Here is a 23,295-nt window from a genome sequence, read left to right as displayed (position 1 = left end):
CCCCCTGCTGCTGGTGATGGCTCATCTTAAGTGATCACTCTCCTTACAGTGTGTATGATAAAACCCATTGTTTCATGTTCTCTGTGTGTGTATATAAATCTCCCCACTGTATTTTCCACCGAATGCATCCAATGAAGTGAGCTGTAGCTCACGAAAGCTTATGCTCTAATAAATTTGTTAGTCTCTAAGGTGCCACAAGTACTCCTTTTCTTTTTGCAAAAATATATTAGCATCCCTTTTTCTATTTTAAGCATCCTAAAAGTAAATATCTTTCAAATTAAAAACATAAGCGAGAGGTTACATAAAATGATTAAGGCATTAATTTTAAATATGCATCTGATGGGTAAAGAGTCATCTGACCTTCCCTCTAGTACCCCACATCAAGTCACAAACCCACTTGTTATTCTATTCAAGTTCTTATATCACAATCAGCTCCTATTTATGACTGCATAACATAGAAGGAAGTTGTATTCTTGGAAATGGTCACTTACTACAGTTATGGCCAGTGTAGTCACTAGGTATTTGGAGTTTTCATCTCAAGCAACTTTATACATCAAGACAAAAAATAAGCTATACCTTTGCTCCACAATCTATTCCAATTTGAAGGTGACCAACAAATTAATACATATGAAGATCCAGAACATCTTGATGTATAAGATAAGCAAATAATTGATGTATTGATTATTCCATTCTTTAAATATTTAAGCATCATGAGTCCCTCTTATTTACATTATACTTAATAAAATTTTGCATGTACATGATATATATAAAAAAATTAGTGAAGTTTGATTTTTTTTTTTTTAGACAAATTGGGGACTTGCTAAGCAACAACTTAAACACCTTGTACACAAAGCAACACCAGTTACTTGAAAAAGTAGTAATACAATTAACCCAGTAACTATTCTTCAGTGTGACTACTAATTAAAGGAAAGGCATCATTAGCTACCCTAGTTAGACATAGGAGCAAATCTGAAACAAAGCCATCTGAAAGATACCAGAGAAAAAAAAAATTCATTAAAAACATGCTTTGCAAAATAATTTTGCAAGAAATCATCACTTTGTATTCTATACCTGATGTAGTAAATTGGTAAAACAGTCTAGAAACAAGTTTCTTTGTAGAAATGTATTGTAAACATAGCTTTATACACACACACACACACACACCCCCACTGAAAGCTCATGCTGCTGCATAGATGTGGCAGTTGGGCCTCTCTCATACAACCAAAAGAGTTGCATGCAAATTAGCTGTTGAGTAAGGTTGGTGATTGGCTGAGTTACCTCTGGTATCATAATGGCCTACAATTCCTGGGATGGCATAGATATGTGCCTTACCGTAGCTCTACAGGGTACAGGTACAATTAATAGAGTCAAAATCGCTGAGATCTTTAAAATTAGATGCTAAAAGACTGCAAATCCCACTGATGATTCAATTTGGTGATACTCTCAACCATACTTGGTAGCGGTTTCCTTCACTTCACACAGACTCAGACATTCTTGCTTTCAGAATGAAACACAAAGGGTACATCTACACTGCAACTTAAGACCAGGACTAGCAGAACTCAAGGTAACAAACCCTGGGTTTGTAGGGTTTGAGCATCTATACTCTTGTAATTCCAGATTAGGAACTGCTGAACACCAGGTCTCTAGGTGGCATTATGCAGGCCCCAGTCCAAACACCCATTTCGTAGATTTCTTAGCACCCTCCCAAAATGTGGCTGCTGTAGCCCTTTGTTCTTGGTGCAGTATGGGAGAACTTGACTGTACAGAGGACAAAAAAAAAAATAGTGCCATGGGCTCTGGAACGGTTATGGCAGACTCCCTGAGCATGAATCCAGTGCGGCTGCGTCTACACGGCAAAGCAACAGGGCTTGAAGCCTGGGTTCTGGCTTGACTCAGGCTCGAACCCTCCAGCCCCACAGAGTCCTGTGATCCTGGATCTGAGCCCTGAGTTTGTATAATTTGTGCTTAGATGGAAAGGTGATCAGGCTTGAGCCTGAGCTTGAACCTTCAGCTTCCATTGCAGTGCAGACATGCCCAGAGTGACCATCCTAGAATATTCTTATAGATACACATGGCACAAGCTATTTTAGTTGGTTAGAAGGCTAACACCACACTTTATATGGTTTCTTCTTTTATTTCTGGTGATTATAGTTGGAGGAAAAAATTAGATCACGAAACTGTTTGGGAAGGCAAGGAAATGAGAGTGAATGATGAACCACTTTTACAAAAGCACCAGTGATATGTTAATATTCAAATACAGGATAAAAATGGCAAAAATCAAATGTATCTCAAATCTTGCTTATATAAGCAAGAAAAAGTCTCAATCCATCTCAGTATCTGTTCCTACTAAACTTGTTTTACTTTTTCAATATTCCTAAATTAATCTAAAAAAAGACAGTTGTATAGTGACATCACACAGTCCATGAGATTTAAACCAGTATATGAGGGCTAGGGTCAATTTCAATGAATACAGCAGTTATTAAGCCCTTCTCTTCACAAAAGAAAAGGCAACATTCAAAATTCAAATCTGACAGGATCTTAAAGAACTGTACCTGCATGATGAAGGATTTGTTTTGCCAGTCAAGAGTCCAACATATATAGATCATACTGCATTTTCTCTGATGCACTCAACTTCTGCACGTGACTGATTTCTCCACAAGGAAAGGAGCACTAGATAGTATGAAATATAAAACATACAAGCTACGGTATGCTCCATGTCATCAGACTGCATATCAATATTGTGCCTCAAATCCCAATCATTAACCAAGGGGTTACATTTGGTGTGCCATCACAGAGATCCCACATTTCCCATATATCTAAACATTTTTGTAATTCCTCTATACGAGATAAATTGTGCCAGTGATTCTGCTCGTGGTTCAAGTGAGCCAAGAGAGGGGCAACAGCAGAACAGCAAAACTGACATCAACAGCAGCCTTCTGAGATAGTAATCCTCCACCGCATCTGGCAGTGATGCAGTATGAAAAAGTTCTCTATTTTACAATCTATGATTTCCAGTAGCAGTTTACCGGATTTGAAAGCACTCTAGTAATCGCTCCCTCACCTTTTCTTATTGATGATGTTAGTAGTAGCAGCATGGATGGGTAATAATGGGAGTCACATGCACTCTTAACCAACACAGTTCCAATTTTGGCCCTTCCAGGCTGTGGGAATATAGCAGGAAAAAGGGCTATCAAAAGACCTCTGGAGAAGAAATATACCCTTTTTTCTGCCTGAGTGTATGTAGAAAAAGATTAATGTAAGATTAAAAAACAAAAACAAAAAAACCCACAGATCTTGGGGAAAGAAGGGATGAGACTAAAAAATTAAGCTTTAAAACCTTCTAAAGTGGCTGCTTTGATACTCTTCCATTAGAGGAAATTCAAGACGGCAGCTGCAATAAAGTCAATTGAAACCACTTTAAAGCCTTAACCTTTGACTGAAAAAAAAAATTCTGGGTAAGCCACTGAAAAGTTCAAAATTATCTGTCACCTTCACTGGAGAACCTGAATCTTACTTCTATAGTATTCATGAAGTTCTCTGAAGGCAAGAATATATCGCCTGATCTGAACTTGATTCAGAGATCACTTTGATCTCTGTGTTCTTTTAATCGTTTCTATTTCCCCAAATAGTCTCATATTCTATGACTAAGACATGGCAATTTTGCTCAGCCCTCTGCAAGTACGAACTGAAGCCTTTCAGCCTAACCAGTTAAACCATTACATTAAGTCCAAACTTCTATCAGTACTCAACTGGATTCAATAAAGCTATGCACAAACTACAAAAGCTTTGTCCTCAAATATTCACTTAAATTTTAAAACGAATTTGCTTTGTCCATGTTTGTGTCCTTTCCCTATATGCCCTGGCCTATACTACAGGATTAGGTCGAATTTAGCTGCGTTAGGTTGATTTTAAAATGAATGTGTCTACACAACCAACCCCATTCCATTGACCTAAAGGGCTCTTCAAATCTACTTCTGTACTCCTCCCTGGCGAGGGAAATGGCGCTAAAATCGACCTTGCTGGGTCGAATTTGGGCTAGTGCAGACGCAATTCGATGGTATTGGCCTCTGGGAGCTATCCCAGAGTGCTCCAATGTGACCGCTCTGGACAGCACTTTGAACTCTGATGCACTAGCCAGGTACACAGGAAAGCCCCGGGAAATTTTGAATTTCATTTCCTGTTTGGTCAGTATGGCCAAGTGGTCTGGGATCACTGAGGCACAAAGCATGGCAGTGAATGGTCCTGGGTTTTGGTCACATTCATGCAACATTTGGTCTTTATCTTTGTGTCAGCCTCAGAAAAATGGTATTATTCATAGTCACCTGGTTGAAATCGGGGAAGTTTTGTAAGGGGACAATAATCCCCTCTGTTTGGTGATCCCTGGCACATTAGACCCCAGTCATGCTGGGCTGTTTGCGCTTGGCTAGAAGGGATCATCCCAGAGAATAGCCACATGGCAGGGGGAGGGTGGAAGGGATCATCCCAGAGAATAGCCACATGGTGGGGTGCGGGGAGGTGTGTGCTGCACATCCACCCAAAAACTGCAGCCCCTCCTTTTGTGAAATGTGAATGTGAAACCCAGATGGCATTGCTTGCTATGGGAAAGGATGGCACTGCAGTTTAAAACCATTTCCTCATGTTATGAAGGCATAAGGAGCCAATCCCATGTACCAAAACGCTTACCATGACTGCCTGGAAACCGAATTCTGTTGCCCAGCCATGTGTGATGTGTCACCATACCGGCAGAGGCTCAATATAAAAGACAAAATGCAACCTTGTACCTAAAGCACCTGTGCTGTCTGCTGTGAATTGCTTGATTCACTGTGAAAGAGTCTCCCTTTTGTTCTCAGAAATGATTCATCTTAAATTTTACTCTCCCTTTTTCTCCCCCCCAGGTGCAAATGTTTCTATGCTCCCTCTACCATCTCCATCCCTGAGGTTATCGCAGATTAGAAGGTGAAAAAAAATGCACTCGCAATGACATGTTTTCCGAGCTCATGCAATCCTCCTGCATTGATTGGGCACAGCTTAATGCATGGAGGAATTCAGTGGCAGAGGCCAGGAAAGCATTAAGTGAGCACGAAGAGCAGAGGCAGGAAGCGATGCTGAGGCTAATTGGGGAGCAAACTGACATGATGAAGCATCTGATGGAGCTGCAGGAAAGCCAACAAGAACACAGACCCCCGGTGCATCCATTGTATAACCACCTGCCCTCCTCCCCAAGTTCCAGATGCTCCTCACGCAGAAGCCCAAGAACACGGGTTGGGGAAGGGGCGGGGGGGGGAGAGAAGAGGCTCTGGGCACCCTGCCACTCCACTCCAGAGGATGGCCCAAGCAACAGAAGGCTGTCATTCAAACAGTTTTGATATGTAGTGTGGCTACAATAAGCAATGTGGCCTTGTCCTTTCCTCCTCCCCGACCCTACCTCACTCTACCCCACCCAGGATACCTTGTCAGTTCTCACTTTTTTTTTTAAATAAAATAAAGAAAGAATACATGGTTTCAAAACAATAGTTACTTTATTTCGAAGGAGGGAGGGTGGTTGGCTTACAGGGAAATCAAATCAACAAAGGGGGCAAGTTTGCTTCAAGGAGCAACACACATAACTGTCACACCATAGCCTGGTCAGTCATGAAACTGGTTTTCAAAGCCTCTCTGATGCGCAGCATGCCTAGCTGTACACACTTTTAATCACCCTGGTGTCTGGCTGCTCAAAATAGATTGCCAGTCGATTTGCCTCAACCTCCTACCCCGCCATAAACATCTCACCCTTACTCTCATAGATATTATGGAGCACACAGCAAGCAGCAATAACAATGCTTGTTATGCTTGGAATTTTGGTTGGGCTGAGGTCTAACCTCATCAGCAAACAGCGCCAGTGAGCTTTTAGATGTCCAAAGACACATTCTACCACCACTCTGCACTTGCTCAGCCTATGAACTGCTCCGTACTACCGTCCAGGCTGCCTGTGTATGGCTTCATAAGCCATGGGAGCAAGGGGTAGGCTGGGTCCCCAAGGATAATTATTGACATTTCAACATCCCCAACAGTTATTTTCTGGTCCGGAAAGTAAGTCCATTCTTGCAACTGCTCGAACTGTCTGAGTTCCTAAAGATGTGAGCGTCATGCACCTTTCCCGGCCATCCCACATTGATGTTGGTGAAACTTCCCTTGTGATCCAACAGTGCTTGCAGCACCATTGAGAAGTACCCCTTGCAATTTACGTACTGGTTGGTAAGGTGGTCCGGTGCCAAGATAGGGATATGTGTTCCATCTATCGCACCACCACTCGAACCCCATTGCAGCAAAGCCATCCAGTATGACCTGCACATTTCCCAGAGTCACTATCCTTGATAACTGAACGTCAGTAATTGCACTGGCTATTTGGATCACAGCAGTCCCCACAGTAGACTTGCCCACTCCAAATTGATTCCCTACTGGCCAGTAACAGTCAGGCGTTGCAAGCTTCCACAGGGCTATCGCCACTCACTTCTCACCTGTCAAGGCAGCTATCATCTTAGTATTCCTGCCCTTCAGGGTGGGGGAAAGCAACTCACAAAGTTCAAGGAAAGTGGCCTTACGCATGTGAAAAGTTTCACAGCCACAGTGAATCATTCCATACCTGCAACACTATGCAGTCCACCAGTCTGTGCTTGTTTGCCGGACCCAGAATCAACATTCCACTGTATCAATCAGCCCCACTGCCACCATGATGTCCCAACTGCCACAGCCCATGCTTTCAGGAACATCTGTGTCCATGTCCTCATCACAATTGTCCTCAAGCTGGCGTCTCTTAGCCCGGTTCTGCACATACTCCAGTATAATGCACGAGGTGTTTACAATGCTCACAACACCAGCGGTGAGCTGAGCGGACTCCATGCTTGCCGTGCTATAGCGTCTTCATTGGACATTTGGAATCAAAATGCCAAAACTTCAGCAGAGAGGCATGTTTTCAGGCTCTATAGCATCCAATTCTCCATGACAATTTGTGGCCCGTCAATTGAGAGATTTGAATTTAATTTGCAACCCTTAGGTCTTACTCCAAGAGAACCAGAGCTGAGTCTGACAAAGGTGTAAAACTCTAATTAGCAACATATTAACCCTAGAGTGAAAGAATCACATCTATATACAACTCAACTGTGACCTTTGTAATTGATTAGGGAATAGCATTGATTAATTCCAAACTGATTCTTAGACAGTCCTTTGCTCAAATGATAGTTGCTGTAATGTGGTGTCTCAATAATGAAGGATTTAAAATGGGAAAAACACACTGTGAACCTGAGAATTTTTAGCATCCATAAGTTAAGGGAGAGTCAGCTCAACTAAATTATGTTTGCATCATTCATAATTTCTTTACATTCTTATAACACACTAATGAAATGTTTCATCTCTCTTCCATTTCTCCCTCTCTTGCCAGTTGTTGAATAATAGAAGGCCAACCCAATTTTCACACCACAAAGAGCTAAGTTCAGATCTACGTGATTAATATCCTTATGAATCTGTAAGTGAGCTGTAGCTCACGAAAGCTTATGCTCAAATAAATTTGTTAGTCTCTAAGGTGGCACAAGTACTCCTTTTCTTTTTGCGAATACAGACTAACACGGCTGCTACTCTGAAACAATTAAAAGTAACTTATAAATATATTACAGACGTACATTTGTTGACAAGTAAATACATACCCTATGCACTTAAATAATTAATTCCTGAACAACTAGCCTGAAATGACATCTCAGCAGTCTTTCATTTACAATATTTTGTAACTATTGAAGTAATTTAGATCTTTGACAATCCTTAATATTTAGGGAGTGGCACGATCAGACTATTTTATGCATCAGTCTGATTCAATCTTTGCACTCAACTATGAGGCCAGGCTTAATAATGTCATTTTAGTATATTATACAATGATCAAATTTTAAAATTTGATATTTTCCAAGTAGAACACAGTTAGTGTAACTCCTTTGCTGCTACTGCCCACTGTTCCGAAACTATTTTGAAAGAACAAGATTTTTTTTTTTTTTAAATATACTGTGCCTTGGCATGGGCCAAGCGGTGTCCATCTCTTCCCCTTTCCTAAAATACAACTACTATTTGCAAGTCCTCTGGTTCCCACTAGAGACAACTACTATTAAATAAAGCAATAAACCTCCAGTTAGGACACTAAAATGGACAGTCTTGTGAAGTGTCTACTAATATTCCTCCATCAAGTTAAACTAATGCACTATGGCCCTGCACCCAATGCTCAATATCAGAAGTATTACAGGCAAATGTGCTAACAGTCTTGTCAACTACCTCTCTCTCCTTTTATTTGTAGTCCTTGTTAACTGCCTTTCCTCCCTTCCATGTGCCTCCCCACAATACCACATCCACTAAATACAGTTCTCTGGATGCCAGAAAACATTTCTCCTCAACAAGAGAACAGCTTCCACAAATGCAAATTATCAAGGCAAAGACTGTCAACTCAGTTAAGAAAGTAACAAGAGAAGTGTCCAGCCCAAAATAAAAATACTCTTCACTTTCAAATTAAGGAGAACTAAACCCTATCCAGTCATGTAACACAGGCACAGATATTCCCAGCTTCTGTAACAAGATGCAAGTCTACAATTAAAATAGTTTGACATCATATGATCAAAATGTTCTACAGCACTATAGTATGGTTGATAGTTACATCACTATCATAAATTTGTATTTCTTTATCATGCCCACCTTATATTATTTCAATAAAATTCATAATTACAGTCTGAGTTTAACAAGACCAAAAACCTCTAAATTTGCAAAATATTGCTAGCATAGGCTTTTTTTTTTTTATTGTTAAGAACAAAGTATAAGTGTCACTATTATGTGAGGAATTATCAGCTAATCAGATGTTCATTTTAGTAATCAATCCATTAGCTAACTAGCCTTGCCCCATTCATTCATTGTTCATTCATTCCATCATCATCATATTAAAACCCAGATTCTTAAAATATGAAGACTCAAAGTAAAAAGGAAAACACTAAAATTTGTCTCCATTGTGCAACAGACTTAGTTTGGAGTAAAAAAAAACATTTGAGATTTACCACTTTTCCCCATAAGGTTTCAGATACGTGTACAAGGCCTTGGAGTTTGTGATTTCTATTATACGACACTATTGAACTATAGAATGGCTATTGGACACTTTAATTTTCAAAGTGTGTGTAAAATGAACTCTATGCTAAACCTAAGTCTATTAGAATGTCATTCATCATAGTTTTAGAACAAACTGACATTTAACGTACAGAAAAATGCTCTGACAACAAGAATTTAATAATTCTGTGAAAAGTTATTACTTTTTACAAGATGTGTACTCTAAATGGTTTAATACAGAGGGAAAAAGTTAACTAACGATAAGCCAATTTGGGTGTCTCATTTTCACTTAAGCTACCAATATATTTTAAGTCTGTTAGCCAATACCAAATGAACCACATCTACTTTTGTTCAACTTGATCATTTCAACATGTATTAAAAAGTTTAATGCTGATCCAACTGGAAAAAGACAACAATTCAAGATACTAGTTACCACTTATTTTTGGTTATTGATGGACCACTGAAAGGAATATCTGAAGGTGAATTATACGAACAAGCAAATCTTGCAAACAACCCACCAAGGGTATCTGCAAGTACATAAAAAGAAATAACTAATATTAATTTAATGAGTTCTACTAGAATAACAGCATACATAAACTTCAGTAAAAGTAAAATGCAGTTGTCCACTGGGATAAGCAGCTATCAGCATAGCATTGCTCTTGTGACCTGAATGAATGCATCCGAAATGTCATGTGTGAATCTTTTACCTCAAATTTTCCTGAAAATTTCTATTCTAATCAGACAAGCATTTGAGAGAGTTAAAAAAGAAAGGTGATTTCATTTCTTGAACATTATCTCTTTTTTTTGCGCACTTGTTTTAACTTTGAAGTGGTTTGGACTAGACACAAATGTGTTTTTATCTGTTGGTTTCTGGCAAGGACTAGGGCCTATGACCAGCTTTGTGGGGATTCTTTACAGAAGTTAGTTATTAAAAGATGATGCATACAAGCCAGATACAAAACTTGAAAATTGTGTTGTGAACTTACTCTTCCACCACTCAATTTTATTCTCAAATATCTGAGTTCTTTTTTAGCAAGACTTATTTTCTAGTACAAGTTTGATTACTGTATCTTTCAATAAGGGGAAATGCAAAATAACATTGTTTATAGTCTTTACTGTTTGTCTGACATTTTAAATAAAATGAAACTACAATTTTTACAGTCAAAACAAATGTGTCAAAATACAAAAGTTTAGGTATCTAAAGCTAAATTAAATCTCAGATTTGAGAATTTAGTATTGTCTATTCTTGTTTTTCTTTTTCAACATGTAGTTTAATATACTTTTACTATATGTAATAGTATGTTTAGTGTATTACTACAAATATCACAAGAAAAACAGGAACAAAAAATTTCATATGCATACCATCCCAACACTTGGGGAGGCCATAAAGCATCATCATTGTCAGCTACGTTTTTGTGTAGTATACCACTAATTATAGCCATCCTTTTGCCAGGTAAGTCATACACATTCTTTGTGGAACTCAGATTATCCCTGTATTCTTTGAGGTCTCAGATCATAGCTATTATCCTTCCATCAGGAAGATGAGCTTTCAGTTGCAAAGTCCTCTCCCTTGGGCTGAACATGCTGCATGTGTGATGAAGCCTTTTACAGAGTGGGAGGGAAAGAAACATATCAAGGAAAACAGAAGTCAACCCAAAAAAGTAAGATAAAGGATTTTATGACCTCCACTTTAACTTGACTAACATTTCCTAGGTCGCTAGGACTGGCAAGAGCCACTTGACATAACAACTTCATCAAACTCACAGTTTTAAAAAAAGGAAAGCTTTCATGCCACAATTCTTGAAGCCCACGGTAAAGAATAAATTAATATTCCTTTGTAATTTAAATCAGAATGTAGATTATCAAACCAGGATCACTACAAGAAGTACAGTTAAACAAACTACTATTTCAAATATATAACATCATATAAGCAAAGCATGAAAAATCTACTCCCCCACCAGGGGCACAAAAAACCTTTTCATGAGGATCAGGAGTTGGTGGAAGTGAGCCTAAACTATCAGTTTCTGCAGAATTACTTCCCCCCCCCCCCCCAGAAGTCTGAAGGTTTCTAGCCTCATTACTGCTAGGATAAGCTTTTCAAATGTCAACAGATGCAGGACCACCTTCCTAAGGGTGCTGCTACTACCATTCATAATTTCACTGATGCCCTTTGTGAAAGCTAACAGGGCACTAGTAAATTTTAGAGCTGTTAATCAGAACACCTTGTCACCCAGTGAAGTTGGAAAGTGAAACAGACTAGAGTCATGAGCAGAGAGAAGGGCTAGGAACACCTCAAAAACAGAGGTTGTGACATAAAAGGTAGAGTTACATTACACAGACTCATAAGCAGCAGAAGAAATAACCCCCATAGCCTTCAGAAGGCTGTGGAGTCAGGGATAAGCAAGGAAGGTCCTCTCTAGCAACCAGAGCAAGGCGTGAGGTGGCTGGGACTTTACTTTTAAACTTAATACCCATCCCCCCCCCCCACACACTTCAGGGAAGCTAAAAAGAGCTGGGCTTCTCACAGACATTGCTGTCAGGCTTCACTACATACACACTCTGGCATTTGGGAATTTTTTCAAACTCTGCCATAAAGCATTCAATTTATATTGTTATACTACTACAACATGAAAGTTGTATATTGCAGGCCGTATTTGTTACAGGGGAGCTGGGAACTGAGCTCAGATCTGGATAGGAGTCCCAGTCTAGTGCCTCAGCCAAAACATCATCCTTCCTCTCCCCTCCGTTCCAAGGGGTAACGCACAGGACAGGTATTGCGGGAATATCTATTAGCCACCCTCGGAAAGGATTATTTAATCAAATCCTGAAATACTGAGACAGTACCCGGTCAGCAGGTCACATAAGAGGCGGATGAAGGGGCCTGGGCACCCCGGGGGTGGCTGTACCGGGGGGCGGGGGAGGTAGTACCCGGGGCTCTACCGGATGGAGCGCGCCACGGGCGGCAGCATGCAGGGGCGGGCTGCCAAGAGACGGGGACTCGCCGGGGTGCTGCCATGGGGCGCTGCTGGGGGCTGGCGGTGCCATGCGGGGACGGGCAGCAGCCCGCGGAGGAGCCCGGCTCTCTCTCTCTCACTCACCTGCCTGCTCTCTCCCCACCCCGCCGCGGCGACTCCTCCGACGCCAGCTCGGCCCCAGGCAGCAGGCGGAAGAGGCAGCCGGGGCCGGACTCGGCCGCAGATACAGGGCGCTGGGCCCGACAGACACTCCCCCTTCTCACAGGCATGGGCCGGCCCCCATCCCGCTGCCCCGGCTCCTCATCCCCGCGGCTCGGGCCAGGCAGCCCCGACCTCTCCGAGCTTCCCTCCGGCCTCAGTCAGCGGCCGGCCCCACAACGCGGCCACCCCTTCTCACTCCCCCTCCCTGACTGGTCTCCCCGCCGCCATCTTGCCTGAGGGGAGAGCGTAGTGCGCAGGCGCGGCCGGGGGAATCCCGGCTCCAGCAGCCGGCCCAGGAAGAACCGGAATCGGCTCGGGGAGGCGATGCGCACGCGTACAGGAGCAGCAGCCTCTTAGTCTTCCCCCTTCCTTTTGCACACACGTGCCGCGCGCTGCTGCCCTACTTCCGCGGTGCTGCGAGCTGGGCGCGTGCTACTGCTGCGCCCGCGCCCGCCCGTCCCGCACAGTGCTTGCTGGGGGTGGTTCCTGTACTAAGAAAGGCAACACTGGGAAGAGCAAAAAACAGACCCTCGAGGCTGCCGGAGAGAGAGTCTCTGTGTGAGACTAAGCAGGGAGATATGTGCCAAGGTGGGCACCTTCCCCCCGGCCACTGCAAGCTTCGTGACCCCGCAGGCAAACCCACAGAGGAAAGCGGTGAAACAAACACTTTCGGTATTAGCACGCAAAATACAAGAGGTTGCCCAACCGCATAAGGAGCTCAATCTGTTCAGCTATTTATAAAAGACTGAGAGGTATAAGTATCTTCAAAGGAGAAAATAGAGGGTACTAAAGACATGACAAGCACCAGTAGCTGAAAGTTAAAGCCAGACAAACTCAAAAATAAGGCTAATGTTTTTTATAGTGAGGGTGATCAACCATTAGAACAAATTACCAAGGGAAGTGGTGGATTCTCCATCCCTTGCTGTCTTCAGAACCAGGCTTCTTTCTGCAAGTTATACAGTCAAACCCAAGTTATTGGGCTCCATGGAGGGGTAACAAAGTGAAATTCTATGACTTACGCTATAAATCAGTTTGAATGATTTAAGATCTCTTCTGGCCTTAAAAAGAAGAGGATGACCTGTGGCACCTTAGAGACTAACAAATTTATTTAGAATCTGTGAATATCTCTGCATTATCAGCAATGAGGCTTTCCTTAAAAGTGAAGAAGAAAAAAATGTGCCTAACACTGAATGGAAACAGAGGTAGCATCACAGCACATAGGGCAACCTGCCACCACATCAGAAATGGCCATTAATGACAAATGGGCACAGTGGGCAAAAACTTCAACATAATCATGGACAGATGGCTGGCCATTTTACATTTTGGCAGTCTTTGCGTTACTTGTCTTACTAAAGTATTATTGGAATGAATATTATCAGGGCACAGCATATTGCAGACTTCTCTCGGATGTATAGTAATATATGCTATTGCAACATACTGCCTAAATCTTGGCAAGATTACATTTTTATGGATAAGTGTCAGTAATCATCAATTCCTACATACAAAAAAAAACTAAATCACATTTTAGGGTTAAATCAAAATTTACACAGAGGGAAAATTAAAACATACAATGTGTTACATTACATAAAAAGTAAAGGAGAATCCTTCCATGTCTACAATCAGGGCTTATTTGTAGGGCATATTTTATAGCATCAATTCCCACTAGTATTACATTCTATTTGATCATGCCAGTGGCACCCTCAGCGTCAAGTGCCATAGAACTGAGTTGCTATATACCCTGATCTTTACAACAGGTCAGAGCATGCACAACTGAATGGGAGATAACACATTGACCAGTATAGTGGAGATTTAGTTTGATAGACTGACCTAGATGCTCAAAAAGGTTAGAAACTACTATTTTATATATTCTGTGTCATCAAATTATGTTGCATACTGATCGCTGCTGTTTCAAAGGCAATACCTCCTGGTAAATGTCTTTGTGCATTTAATCCCTTTACTATTGCCTAAAAATGAGATGAAAGAGACTCAGTAAGCTACAATTCTAAGGCGGTTGGAATAAATCAGAGAACATCAAGCTGTTTGACAATCTGAATGAACAAGATTTTAAATATCTCAGTAAAACCTTTCCTCATAACGGGGAGAGCCTTTCAAAACTGCCTTAATGCACTTTACAAGAGTCTGTCTTCAAATGACTGAAACTCTGTAGTTCAGGTGAAAAGAGCAGTGTTTATAAGAACAGTCAATATTTAATTTAATTTAACTCAATGTTAAATCAGACTTATTTCTTAGGGTACATCTCATTATTCAGGATGAACACATAAAAAAAGAGGAAAGGAGGAACACTTTTTTTTTAGTTTTTATTTTCTTATGCCGTGTTTTAAAATTGGCTTCCTTAAGGGAGGCATAAGCAAACTGCATTATAATCGGACTTTTTTTAATAAAAGGATTCAGCAAAAACAAAATAATCTATGGAAGTGGTGTTCAAACTATGTCCTGGTGGCGCCTTGCTCTAAACTGTGCCCTTTGAGGGAAGCTATGAAGGAAATTTGCATTAGATTATATAACAGAAAATGAGCTACCCCCTCTGATTTTTAAATTGAAGTGTTGGAATCAGGCCCATCACTACAGGGGGCACTACCACACATCACATCACTGCCCTTGCCTGTGCAGCTCCTCAGCAGCTCCCTCACTGAACACTTGCTGGAATGCCAGGAGGGAGATATCAATTCTACTTGCTCCATCAACAGCTTTGGTGAAGGCTGTAGGAGCCCCAGAGAAAGGATAGGCCCTTGACTGGGTCTGCCTGACCCTAGTAGAATACCTAGCAAAGGACACGCAACCACTCAGGAAAACCCAGGTGAGGTGAAAGAGGAGAAGCTGAGAATCAATCTCCAGACTCTAGTTATGGTTTCCTGGGGGTTCTCTGCCTCAGCCCTGTCTGCTCTAACTTGTACCAGCTGGGTATGGTTTCCAAGAAACCATATGCCACCTGAGATTAGCTAGATGAAAGCATGTTCCTGTCACTCTCCCTCCCCACTTCTGCCACACCCTTTACGGGAAGGAAGTGTGGGAGTTGGCTATGTGCCTGCTGCGGTCCCCTTCCCCCGCCCCCAGATTGGGTAACTGTCTGTTATGGAACCTGTGGGTATTGTCCACTCCCTTTGCACAGCAATGCAAAGAAAGAAAAAACAGAATATCTGCCCCAAAGTATTCATCGTGCCCCTTTAGCTTGAAATAGTATGTTTGACTGGCAGGCTGAAAAGGTTGGAAACAAAAATCTATTCTTATTAGGGCTATCAAGCAATTAAAAAAATTAATCACTATTAATTGTGCAATTAAAAAAATTAATCATGATTATCATGAGATTAATCACACTGTTAAGCAATAACATAATACCATTTATTTAAATATTTTGGATGTTTTCTACATTTTTAAATACATTGATTTAAATTACAACACGGAATACAAAGTGTACAGTGCTCACTTTATATTATTTTTAATTACAATTATTTGCACTAAAAAAACAAAAGAAATAGCATTTTTCAATTCATCTAATACAAGTACTGTAATGCAATCTCTTTATCATGAAAGTTGAACTTACACATGGAGAGTTATGTACAAAAAAACCTACATTCAAAAATAATGTAAAATTTTAGAGCCTCCAAATCGTCTGAATCCTACTTCTTGTTCAGCCAATCACCTCAGACAAACAAGTTTGTTTATATTTGCAGGAGGTAATGCTGCCTGCTTCTTGTTTACAATGTGAAAACAGGCATTCACATGGCACTGTTGTAGCCAGTGTCGCAAGATATTTACGTGCCAGATGCGCTAAAGATTCATATTCCCTTCATCCTTCAACCACCATTCCAGGGGACATGCATCTATGCTGATGACGGGTTCTGCTTGATAACAATCCAAAGCAGTGTGGACTGACACGTTCATTTTCATTATCTGAATCAGATGTCACCAGCAGAAGGTTGATTTTCTTTTTTGGTGGTTTGGGTTCTGTAGTTTCCGCAGCAGAGTGTTGATCTTTTAAGACTTCTGAAAGCATGCTCCACACCTCATCCCTCTCAGATTTTGGAAGGCACTTCAGATTCTTAAACCTTGGGTTGAGTGCTGTAGCTATCTTTAGAAATCTCACATTGGTACCTTCTTTGTGTTTTGTCAAATCTGCAGTGAAAGTGTTCTTAAAATGAATAACATATGCTGGGTCATCATCCGAGATTGCTATAACATGAAATATATGGCAGAATGCAGGTAAAACAGAGCAGGGGACATACAATTCTCCCCCAAGGAGTGAAGTTACAAATTTAATTAACACACTATTTTAACGAGCGTCATCAGCATGGAAGCATGTCCTCTGGAATGGTGGTAATAACATGAAGGGGCATACGGATGTTTAGCATATCTGGCACATAAATACCTTGCAATGCCAGCTACAAAAGTGCCATGCAAATGCCTGTTCTCACTTTCTGGTGACACTATAAATAAGAAGAGGGCAGCATTATTTCCTGTGAATGTAAACAAACTTGTTTGTCTTAGTGATTGGCTGAACAAGAAGTAGGACTGAGTGGACTTGTAGGCTCTGAAATTTTATATTGTTTTGTTTTTGAGTGCAGTTATGTAACAAAAAAAATCTACATTTGTAAATTGCACTTTCATGACAAAGAGATTGCACTACAGTCCAGGTTAAGCCTCTCTAATCTGGCATTCCCTGGTCTGGCAACGTCCGTGGTCCGGCATAGGTGCCAACTCAGTGGGTGCTCTGGGACCGGAGCACCCATGGGGAAAAATTAGTGGGTGGAGAGCATCCACTGGCACCAAGCTCCCTCCTTTGTCCCCCTCCCCCCGCGCGCTGGTGGCCCTGCACTTACCAACTCCTCCTCCTCCCTCCCAGTGCTTCCGGAGCTGATTCAGGACGTTCAAACAGCTGATTCAGGGTGTTCAAGCTCCAGGAGGGAGGGTGAGCACTTGGGGCTGACAGCTGGGACTCCAAGCAAGGGGCCAGTGGCTGGGACCTGGGGCCAGCATCGGAGCCCCCGGGCAGTGGGGCCCCTGGGTGGGGAGCCACGCTGAGCTCAAAGCCTGGTGGTGCTGCAGCACCCCTCACACCCCTACTTCCCACCCGCTGGCACTCTGCACTCTGCATTGACCTCCTGTGGTTCAGCAAATTCTATGGTTCAGCACTGGTCAGGTCCTGAGTATGCTGGACTATTCTATTACAATACAGAATACAATATATATGAAAATGTAGAAAAACATGCAAATATGTAATACATTTCAATTGGTATGGTATTGTTTAACAGTGCAATTAAAACTGCGATTAATCATGATTAATTTTTTTAATCATGATTAGTTTTTTTGATTTAATCACGTAAGTTAACTGTGATTAATCAACAGCCCTAATTGTTATTATAGATTTGTTTTACAGTATCATTTATAAATGACAATCAAGATCAGAGCGCCATTGAGCTAAGTGCTATAGAGACAGATTCCTGCTCCAAACAGCTTACAATCTAAATTTAAAGACAAGACACCCCAAATGGATTTTAAAAAGTAATGAGACAAAAGGATGAGAGTGACAGTAATAAAATTTGTTAGATAGGTGTGTCAATACTTTGGTAGGGCAGCTAGTGCACAAGTGGATGAGGATGTCAAACACAGAACAAGTTACAACTCTTGCTATGTTTAAATGAAATTGGCCCACCAAAAAGAAAAATTCACTAGCCGTCATGCCTACATCTATAAATATTTATATAAGAAGGACCATTTTGAAAAGCTTTTTCCAGGGACACTTTCACAGCTCCCTTTTCAAAAGTGCTTACATTCAGCTATGTTATGGCTAAATAAAAGAAGTAAACTGATCAGTAATTAAGTTAATTACATTAGTAAATACAATCATCGTACTTATTATCTCATCCTACAAAGGAAATAATTTCTTATAATTGGCAGGTGCAGTGTTGTAAGATGGAAGTGGATTTAAATGGCAGTTTGTAGTAGTCATTTGCCATTGTCTGCCTCAGAGAATGAAGACCAATCCAGATGAGAGTGGACGAACCATAAGAGCACTTCATCCAACTGACGGTTCTACAAATACCTATTATCAGTGTCTCATCACTCTCTCTTCAGAACATGCCAATATACTAAGTAGATGATCTCTAAAAGAAAGCTCGTTGCTTCTTTATACATCTGGGTTTTGTGATTAATGAGACAATATGACAATGTTTTCTAGGATGTTCTCTTATCTTTATGTATCTGAGAGCATACAAATATGTTTTACCTTATTTTTACATCTTATTTGAGAGGCATCATGATCTAGTGGCAAGGGCAGTGGATTGGGACTCAGAATAATCAAGTTCTATTCTATCTCTTCCCTGACCTGCCATGTGACCTGGAGGAAGTAATTTCACTTCTCTGTGCACTGTCTGCCTTCCAGCCTTTGTCTGTCTTATTTATTTATATTGTGAATTCTTCAGGGCAGGGACTGTCTCTTTTTATGTGTTTGCACAGTACCTCACATGATGGGGGTCCAATCTCTGTTGGGCCTTCTAGGAGATACCATCATACAAAAGATAGTAATAATTACATGTCCCTAAAAAAGTCTTCTACAAGTCACAAAATGTACATGTTTTACATTTCCTGCATCAACCATCCTATGCAGAGAGAGTATAGAATCTGAGGAAAAGGTAGGTAATTTCTATTTAGGTTAACATGAAAGTCTGAAAAGTTGAAGATGAAAACAGGAGGTGAATGAAAATAATTCTACCTGGAGGGAATAGCAGTTACTAAAAAGGCTACTAGGAACATGAGAAGCTACCGTGGTATAAATGTAGGATTCCAGCTGGCAGGCCACATAAATTGTAGAAGATGACAAAAGATACTATTTGGGGGAAATACAGTAGTTCTGAATCTGAGTTTCTGTAACCACAGAGCCCTTAAACATATTTTTAGCTATAAAAGGAAAGGCCAGGTTTTAAAAACCTAAAAGGATATGTTGAACAAGTGTATTTGCTGCTGTTGCACAACAGACACAAACTTCTAAGTTGAAGCCCTCCCTCAAGAATTGGTTCCTCAGTTGGTAAACCACAAGGCTCAAATATGACTTTAGAGATGGATCAAAAGGGTACCTGGCCTTGATATAGCAAATCTAAGTTCAGGAAGGCTCCACCACTGAATTCATTAGGTCAGAAAACCTGGATCAGTGAGACACTAAAGAATTGACACTGGTCTGACTTAGGAGCAAAAAAAAAAACAAACAAACATCTGCTCTCATGGTCATAGGATTGAAAACTGAAGCACATCCATGAAGCCCCATGTTTCTTTGCATTAGCGTAAAACAGAAGCCAGCCCACCAGGTTCTGTGAGTCTGAGGGACAAAAATAATTGCATGGAAAAGGCCCACACTTTTCTGCACTAGACTAGGGAAGGTGTGAGAAAGAAAATAGGGAGGTGAGAAACTTGAATATTTATGAGCAAGGACCTTGAGTTCAGTCCAGGGAATGACTGACTCTGAGTTCTGCACAATCCCAGACATCTGAAGACATTTGGGCTCAACAAAAGGAGCAGTGCTAGCCAAGTGCCTACTGCCTTCCAACAAGGCTGTTGACTGGCATAAGATATAAAAGGGCAGGGAGATTATTCAGCCTCCCGACCAAATTCAGTGGTGGTACAAGCATGTGGTCCTCCTACTCAAGTCTATGGCCTTAAAGGCCTTAAGTGGTGTTTGCTCTGGAGCATATGGAGAAAGAGGCAGAGTGCGAGCCTCAAAAATAATTCCTTCAGTTACTCAAAAACTAGTGTGTTGCACCCAGTTGAAACCAAAATGACAAATAAGAGAAACCTGATATTACTAGGAAGAGATTCAGAGGCTGACCAAACGTTTATCAAGCTGGCTCTATTAATGGAAACAGTGCTTAGAATTAGATAGCTCTTTTGTAGTGGTTTTATTAAAGTCTATAAAAAACTCTTACAAGGGCAGAACACATTGTGGAGTTTGCAATGGAATCAGAGTCCAGCTGTTACATCACAAATGCCTGTGATTCACAAAAGAATTATTCATGGTGGCCCTAGCCACTAAACACTGTCAAAAACTACATTGTGAGTAAAGCAGACAGCTGGGAAACTTTAGAAATATTATCTGAAATGTCACAATAAGGACTGACTTGTGACTAAACTAGTTCTGAGATATTAGTCAAGTCTACATTGCCCTAGTAATAAATGCAATATAACTAGCATGTCTTAGGGCCCAAGAATGTATTTCAAAAGCCCATCTGACAACCACCACTGTCCTGTAAGTAGCATCTAGGCAAGTAGTCATGGAACCCATAGAAGAGGTGCCTTGGGCATAAGGGCTACATAGTAGCTACCATTTTAGGGAACTGCAAAAAATAAACCAAAATGACAAAAAAGAGAAACCTGATATTACTAGAAAGAGATTCAGAGGCTGACCAAATGCTTATCACGCTGACTCTATCAATGGAAACAGTGCTAAAGTAAGTCACAGACCACCTGTACCCTCTCAGACCCACCACAGCTGACTGCAGGTCTTTGGAGGGCTTCTCCTGGGCCCTTGCACCATTTACCCTCAACTTCCCGCTTTTTAAAAAAGTTTATCTTGGCATCAGACAAAGATATTTTCCTCAAAATGAAAAATTTCTCCTCATATCCCATCTTTTCCTATCAACTTATTCATATGAAGTCTTACTATTCCATACACATTATCAAAATCATTTCCATGGCAAGAGACTAATGCATAAACAGAGAATTACGTTTTTGCTACAGAATTAAGCTAATAGAGAAGCTGGGCTTCAAAAAATAAAGCTCTTTTTAAAACAATATCTTAAATGCAGTAATTGGTAAAGATAATTCATGTCTGAGAATACAGTACTCCATAGTGCTAAGCACATACTCAGTGCTCCAATAATTATAGTGAGGGGACTATGGATACATACTGTCAGAGTAGCTTGTTTATATCTTAGTTTTTTTCTTTGTTTAAAAGTTGGCACCAATTTGAAAAATCTTCTTTAAAGATTCCTTAAAGATGGTGTGAGTCCTTCAGCCAAAATATAACATTTTTAAACTATCTTTTCTCAAAACAAATGCTTTACTTATTCCAATTTAGAGCTTAATCCTGATATTAGTTACATGAGTATGCATTGCCACATGTTGTAAAATCCCTTTTACAATCAAACAATGATGGACCAAAATAATACGGTAACACTTTTGTAAGCCCTTTTTGACCATTGCTGTACATTGCTGTCATATTCCTAATAAGAGAGGAACTGCTGATGCTCCTACTTCATGAGATTCTATTTACTAGGAGGGTGGTTGTCAATGGCTAATAATTGTTTTATGCACTTTTAAAAATGATGATGAGTGATACTGAACATCCTCCACTCCCACTGAAGTCAATGGGAATATAATATTCAGCATTTTGCAGGATTAAGAAATTTAGTTTCTTATGGTAGCCATATTTTTCTACTTTACTTGTAATTTTATATTATGTGGACATTAAAGGAATGGAAAACAAGCTATAAGCTTATGGTATGGGAAAGCCATGTATTGATGACCACATACTATTTGGGTGTCTTGTTTTGTGGTTCTTTTCTACCATATTATGAAAAAATAGGAATTAAAAATTGATTGGATTTATTCAGCCGTGAACTGGATTAGCTTAATTAAAAACAAAAGTTTAAAAAGTGATTTTTCCAATACAGTAAGAGTTGTACAAGCTTTCAGTGTTAAATTTTTAATGTTTAGAACAATTTAAAATTAAAAACAACGGGAACTGTACATCAATAACTACTTCGTATGATTTCTCACTTCAGCTCAGTTTCTTCTTACTGTAATTTGGGAAGTTGGCAGCTTGTTTAACATTCCACTGGGGACTTCTTTGGGTCCAGCCAAACTGCTTGCAGAATTACACTTCAATGCTGGAAAAAAATAGCATTGGCAGGCAGTTTATACAATAGCTAATATAAAGCTCTGAACTCATAAAGTAGATGTGCAGGAGTCTGCTGACTTAATCACTTAATCAAAGAAGCAGCACAGTCAGGTTAGAAAGGCCTTTGCCCTCCAGTGATCTGAGTACAGCAAAAGTGAAAGATTATAGCATGTGGATTTCAACCAGAAGTAAGAGCAATGAAAACATCATATTTACAAAAAGTTTCTATGAATTGTTCCAAGTGAAGACATGCCCTCTTAATCCTCTCAACCTTTTGCTTATGATGAAATGCAATATCTGACATATCCTTTATCAGGGAAGTAAACCCTAAACTTGCAGTGGTGTGGACTCCCTGTTCTAACAGGTATTTCCCATCTCTAACTGTTGCAATTCAGCCCAAATGAACCAGTACTGCTGTTGTTTGCATTTTGAGTACCCTATTAGAAAAAACAATATATTTTTTTGGATGGGGAATGGAGCATTTCTATATTCTGCTTTCTAGAACACAACTTTATTTTGTAAATTTAAAATATCTTCAACTTCCATCCTGATATCTTTATAGTCTGATATGTAACAGGAGTTTTTGTCCCTTAATAACCCTTTAGTTCTGTGAAATTCAAATGAACGTCAGTAGTCAGCACAGTATGTTGATTAGCAGAATGTGTTTTGTCACCATCATTTGAATAGCCAGGAGATAATGCCTCAGTACAATAAAACAGTCAGTAGTATGCCAGAGAGATGCTTCTAGGAAGCTCCACTCTGGTTGATAATTTCATGTAAAGGTCTTATAAACGTCATTCTTGGCCATTACCTATACCAGACATTTTTTCTTAAAATTTCCTGCCATTGCTACCCCAGTGTAGCTGCACTCATGGGAAATTTAGTTTAAATAGGCTTCCAGTCATTTTTCCATGGTGTCATGTAGATATGCAGTGTGCAGTTAGACAACACAGTGGTTAAAATGCCAGGAGCTAGTTTATATCAGCACTCCCAGTGTTGCTACTATCAAGAGTTAAATCAATTATGCTATGTCTACACTGGCCAGAGAAACTGTGTTAGTACCTCTGTAATGAACCACAGAGGTTCTAATAATTTCCCTGATCAGTGTAG

At 40.5% G+C, this 23,295-nt stretch overlaps 1 protein-coding gene across 6 annotated transcripts in view; it reads right to left on the bottom strand.

Annotated features, from left to right (window-relative positions):
- The window catches only part of APC (APC regulator of WNT signaling pathway), a 191,565-nt gene extending 179,033 nt beyond the window's left edge, over window positions 1–12,532 (bottom strand). For 2 of the 6 annotated variants that reach the window (XM_038401215.2, XM_043515560.1), the window contains exon 1: window positions 12,201–12,532. The gene's annotated coding sequence lies outside the window, so the exon portion shown is untranslated. Of the gene's footprint in view, window positions 1–2,552; window positions 2,671–12,200 lie in introns of all 6 variants that reach the window. The other 4 variants (XM_043515559.1, XM_038401212.2, XM_038401208.2 and 1 more) reach the window with 4 other exon arrangements.
- Between the last annotated feature and the right edge of the window lie 10,763 nt (window positions 12,533–23,295).

The sequence above is a fragment of the Dermochelys coriacea genome, chromosome 5, assembly GCF_009764565.3.
Source record: "Dermochelys coriacea isolate rDerCor1 chromosome 5, rDerCor1.pri.v4, whole genome shotgun sequence".
NCBI classification, from domain to species: domain Eukaryota; kingdom Metazoa; phylum Chordata; order Testudines; family Dermochelyidae; genus Dermochelys; species Dermochelys coriacea.
This window is presented reverse-complemented; position numbering and strand designations above follow the sequence as displayed.